Genomic DNA, 6,000 nt, shown 5'->3' on the forward strand with positions numbered 1-6,000 from the left:
TCTGATAAAAACTCTTGGAGATTGGATTAGCCAAGCCTGGGAAAAAAATCTAGGTTGTTGACCTTAGTTTCTGTCAGGCCAGGCAGTAACTCCACAAAACAAATAACTGATTCGTCTATTATTCCATAGGTAGGTCATTGTTATATACAATAGGAGTGATTGTTCAGTTCATCTCCCGATGACTGTTCACATTCCTAATTTATTTATTTACACAAAATTCCCCCAATCATGAAGATTAGGTGTCAACATTCCCCCCCTTAATCTGAAGGGATGTTGGTGAGTCCAAGCATCATTCTGAATCGTTCAAGCTTTTCCCTTCCAAGTGCTTTGGTGAAGATGTCTGCAATTTGCTCATTTGTGGAACAATGACGGAGATGGATTGTTTTGGCCTCAACATGATGTCGAATCAGATGATATTTAGTATTGATATGCTTTGTTCGATCATGGAACTTTGGGTTCTTGGCCAACTTTATTGCAGAGGTGTTGTCAATCATGAGTGGAGTTGATTGTACTTGTTTTACCTGCAAATCTTCAAGAATTTTCCTGAGCCACACAATTTCTTTCGTTGCTTCAGATGCTGCCACGTATACTGCTTCTGTTGTGGAATCTGCTGGAACTGATTGTTTGCGTGATCTCTAGGAGACAGCTCCTGATCCAAGACTCATAGCATATCCTGAAGTAGATACCCCAGTTTCTTTGTCTCCATCGAAGTCTGGATCAGAGTATCCAATCAAGCTGAAGTCGTCCACCTGTGTATACTTGATTCCAAGGTCTTGAGTTCCCTTCAAGTATCTTAGAACTCTTTTTGCAACAGACCAATGTCCCTCACAAGGCTTTTGCATAAACCTGGAGAGGATTCCAACATTAAATGAAATGTTTGGTCTGGTAGTAGTGAGGTAGATGAGACTTCCTACAAGCTGTCTATACTTTGTTGCATCATCAAATTCCTTTCCTTCAATAGATGTGAGCTTTAAGTTTTGTTCCATTGGAGTAGTAAGAGGATTGCACTCTGTCATGCCAAACCTATTCAACAAATCTCCAATGTATTTCTTTTGAGAAAGAAATATGGACTTTGGATGTTAGGTTACTTCAATGCCAAGATAGTAATGAACATAGCCCAAATCAGTCATTTCAAAACTTTTCCCCAATTCCTTCTTTATGGATGCAATGTAGCTTTCATTGTTCCCTGTCATTAAAAGATCATCTACATATACCACAAGATATACAACTGTTTTGCCAACTTTCTTGACAAATAAAGTTGCATCATCAAGATCAAAATGATTGAAGTTGAGTTTCAGAAGATGCTCAGTTAGTTTTTCATACCAGGCTCGTGGTGCTTGTTTGAGGCCATACAAGGACTTCACAAGTTTGCATACTTTATGTTCATGTCCTTTCACAGCAAATCCTTCAGGCTGGGACATAAAAACATTCTCTTTTAGATCTCTATTTAAGAAGGCAGTTTTTACATCCATTTGATGGACTTTCCAACCGTTCTAAGCTGCTAGTGCAAAGAGTGTCTGAATGGTGGCCCATTTTGCTGTGGCGGCAAAAGTTTCCTCATAATCGACCCCTTCCTTCTGTGCAAAACCTTTTGCCACAAGCCTAGCTTTGTGCTTGTCAAGTGAGCCATCAGCTTTGTACTTGTTCTTGTAGACCCACTTGCAGCCAATTGGTTTGGTTCCAAATGGAGGATCAACCAGCTTCCAAGTGTCGTTCTTTATGAGGGCATCATACTCCTTTTGCATCACTTCTTTCCATTCATCATGAGAAGCAGCTTCTTTAAAGGAATTTGGTTCAAAATCTGTAGACAAGTTCAATTCACAATCATAAGAAACATCCATATCAACAGGTGAATTAGAGTCATCTACATCACTTCCATTTTGTCGGTTTGAATTTCTGGTTCCTGTTTTTCCAATTTCATCAGGATGAACACTTTCAAGTGTCTTCGTCAGCCACTTTGGGGGACCTTTCTGAGATGGTCCAGGCTGCTCTGTTGATTGAGTTGGGACTGAATCAATATTGAGTCTCCCAATTCTATCAATTACATCACTTAAAGCATCATCCGTTGTTGGAGTTTCAGTCGGGGGAGAGTGTTCTTCAGAAGAATATTCCACATGTTGATCTAGAATAGGAATCTTCCCTTCAAGATGTGGAATCTGATTATCAAATTCTTGAAATGATTTCGTTTTTGCGAATCTATCCAAACGATCAAGTTGCCGCTCAACAACATTGTCAGATTTGGATGATTCAAGAAAAATTACATCTCTAGATACAACAAACTTTTTATTTACTTCATCATAGAGGCGGTATGCTTTGGAGGTGTTTGAATACCCCAGGAAGATACACTTACGACTTCTAGCACCAATTTTGTTTCTATGTACCTTTGGTATCAAAGCATAACAGGTGGAACCAAAGATCCTGAGATGTTTTACCGAAGGAACAAGTCCATACCATAATTCATAAGGAGTCTTGTTTCTTATAGCATTAGATGGACATCTATTCTTTATATATGCAGCACATAGAACAGCATCAGCCCAAAACATTATCTTTACATTTTTGAAGAAAAGCATAGATCGTACCATATTCAAGATTGTTCTATTCATTCTTTCAGCTACACCATTCTGTTGGGGATTATAAGGCACAATTGTTTGATGTTTGACCCATGTTGGCGAAGATAGTTTTCAAATTCATTTGATGTATATTCTTTTCCATTATCGGTGCGAATAGACCCAATATGAGATTGTGCATAATTTTCAATCCATTTATGAAAATCCTTGAATGTTTGAAAAGCATCAGATTTGTTCTTCAATAAGTAAACCCAGCACATTCTGGTGTAGTCATCAATAAACGTCATGATATAATTATTTCCATTTGCAGAAGAAACAGGCATTGGACCACATAAATTTGAATGAATGAGTTCAAGTTTCCTATGTGCTCTTGAATGTGAATCATGAAAAGACTGTTTGCTATGCTTTCATAGAATGCAAGCATCAAATTGCTTAAGTTTTCTAGGAATTGTAGGCAAACAAGCAACACCATTTTTCTTCAATAAGTGGAGACTGTCATAGTTTAAATGTCCAAATCTAGCATGCCATAATAAACTTGATGGAAGTGTACCTTCTTCATGATGAGAAATATATGAGAAATGTTGTGCATGAGCAGATGCTCCTTGCAGTTTGAAAAGCCTTTCTTCTTCTATTCCCCTCATGACAAGTGAGTGGTCAGATGCTTTTCTTACCTCAAGCTTGCCATCAAACATATGAATGGAGTGACCTTGCTGGCAGATGTGGACCAAGGACAACAAGTTTCTCTTGAGCTGTGGGAGATATAGAACATGATCTAGAAGAAAGTCTGGAAGAACAGGCAGTTTAAGCCTGATTGTGCCAAGCCCTGATGGCTTGATTTTTTACTGATCTGCAAAGTATACTGCTCCATCAACATTGTCAGTAAAATCTTCAAAAAAATCTTTTCTATGAGTCATGTGACAGGTTGCTCCTGAATCAAGCAACCAATCATTTTTCCAGGAAGCAAGTGAAGCATTAAACAAATCTTCATTTACTCCAATGTTACATTGTGCTTCAACATAGTGAGCGGATTCAGGTGCTTTACCTTTGTCTGTATCATCAGTTTTACCTTTATGTTGGTTTCTTTTCTGCTCAATTTTGTCCCATGGTAGCTTGCATGTAGAGGCATCATGTGATCCATTTCTTTTGCAGCGTATGCAGTGCAAATCTGCCTTTTTTTCTTGAGGGTGTCTGCCCCCCCTGCCTCTGAAATATCTTCCTCTTTCTCTTGAATGCATACTGTAACAAAAATTATTTCTGCTGATATACAGTGAAATTGTACTCACAAGGGCAAAAAGATTTCAAATACTTTATGCACTATGTTTTCTTCAAATCCCTCCAATGTTTATAAAAGCATCCTCATATCATATATCCAACATATAACTGGACCATTAACTCAATAGGAGCAGCGTATTCAATAAAGCAGTGTTAATATTCCACAGCGCACAGCATTTCACTTTCATATACCATATATACCAATCTACGCATTCAATAAAGCAGTGTTAATATTCCACAACGCACAACATTTCAACAAGCGCACAACAATTCATATTCCATATATATGCCCCTTCAACGCATTCAACAGATTCAACATGACATTTGAACATACCATGTCAGTTTCAAATACCACTGGACAGGCGCATACCATTAGACAGCGCATATCAAAACGCATTCAATATACCAAAATGCATTCAATACCAGAACTTGGACGGGCGCATACCATTAAATAAATCAACACTATTATTCAAAAGCGGGTTGCTTTGCTATTCCAGGTCATTGATGACGGCAGACAGCAATGCTTCCACATCATACGGCATACATCAATTGAGAAACCTGCGGCTGAATAAAGACAGCATTACCAAACGCATTCTAACTTTATGGACAACGTTAATACGTATATACCATTCAAAGTTAAAGCAAAACAGGTATCTCTGCGTGGCGCAGTAGATTCATTCAAATAACGTCATTCAACAGTGTTCAAATGATTTAAAAACCGCATTCAACTGGAGCTAATACAGCATTTTCGTGTTGCGCCCATGGCTCGGTATGCGATATGGTATTATACGAAGATATGGTGCTGGGCAGCGGATACCAGGTGGGCAGATCATTCAAAGATACAAAAAAAGAGCTCAAGCAGTGGCCAACTACAGAAAATAAATGGAGACAGATGCGACCAAGGTGAGAATAATCAAGTGAAGGAATTCATGCAGTGGAGGCGCAGGTGCAATAATGCCTTTTTTTTGAAACGTTTATGACAGTCAGAGAACTGAACAGTCAGACAGAGGGGTAGCTAATTTTATGGAGAACCTGCTCAGCTATATGGAGAGCAGACAGGGAGTTACAAGGGACACAAAGGCTAAAAAGGAGCTGGCTCTGATACCATGTCACACCAGGTAGTAACTCCACAAAACAAATAACTGATTCGTCTATTATTGCATAGGTAGGTCATTGTTATATACAATAGGAGTGATTGTTCAGTTCATCTCCCGATGACTATTCACATTCCTAATTGATTTATTTACACAAAATTCCTCCAATCATGAAGATTAGGTGTCAACAGTTTCATCTCCTTGCCAAGGGGTGGATAGCCTTTATATTTAAGGATGTTGGAGATGTAAAATAATTTTGCAAAAATATAGTGTGAGGATTATCCTCTTTAATTCTAAAGAGATGGTCCCCCTTCCTAAATGAAAAATTGGAGAAAGCATTCATCATTTTAGCTTGGGTCAAACTTCCCAGGTTACCCCTAGAATTTTGGTCTATGGAAGTTTTTCAAGGAGATGTGAAACTTCATCAGTTCATTTATGGAGATGGATATGAGTTTTATGGATACAAGTATGGTGATCATTGGAAATATTATGGTGGCTTTAGACGTAAGGGAGGGATTCATTGAGGAAATGATCATCTAATAAGGCTTGATTCCTCATTCCTAAAGTTTGGATTATTCTATAATTTCTTTCAAAGATGTTAGATGCCATAAACCCATGGTAACCTAGTGGTGAATTGTGGGATTGAATTTCATAAGAAGGTTTGGGTCAAAAAGGGTTTTAATAAGGTTGTTAGAGTGATGGGAAATGTTATTTATAAGGATTTTAAGGAGGTTAGTATGGCTTAGGAGATCAATATTCTCAATAGATTTTAGAGGAAAGGGATTTGAAGATTTGTGGATAAGTACAAATGGAAGTAAGATAAGTTCCTCAATCTAGGTCTTCTTGATGAAAAAGTTGATGAAGTATCATCCTCTCCCACTATCAAGGAGATATCTAGTAAGGGAGAAGTGGCCTTATCCCTAATGTCCAATATCCTCAATTCCAATAACATGTTGAATAACCCCTTCTCTTAGATGGAGCATGGTTGGGGCATTAAGAGTTCATCTAGGTATTTTCTTAGGTTTAGAATAATTTTGTGAAGGATAGTATACCATGGAGTGGAGAGT

Source organism: Pinus tabuliformis, chromosome Q (genome assembly GCF_031772625.1).
Source record: "Pinus tabuliformis cultivar Carrire ecotype Pingquan chromosome Q, CPIR1, whole genome shotgun sequence".
In the NCBI taxonomy this organism is placed as follows: domain Eukaryota; kingdom Viridiplantae; phylum Streptophyta; class Pinopsida; order Pinales; family Pinaceae; genus Pinus; species Pinus tabuliformis.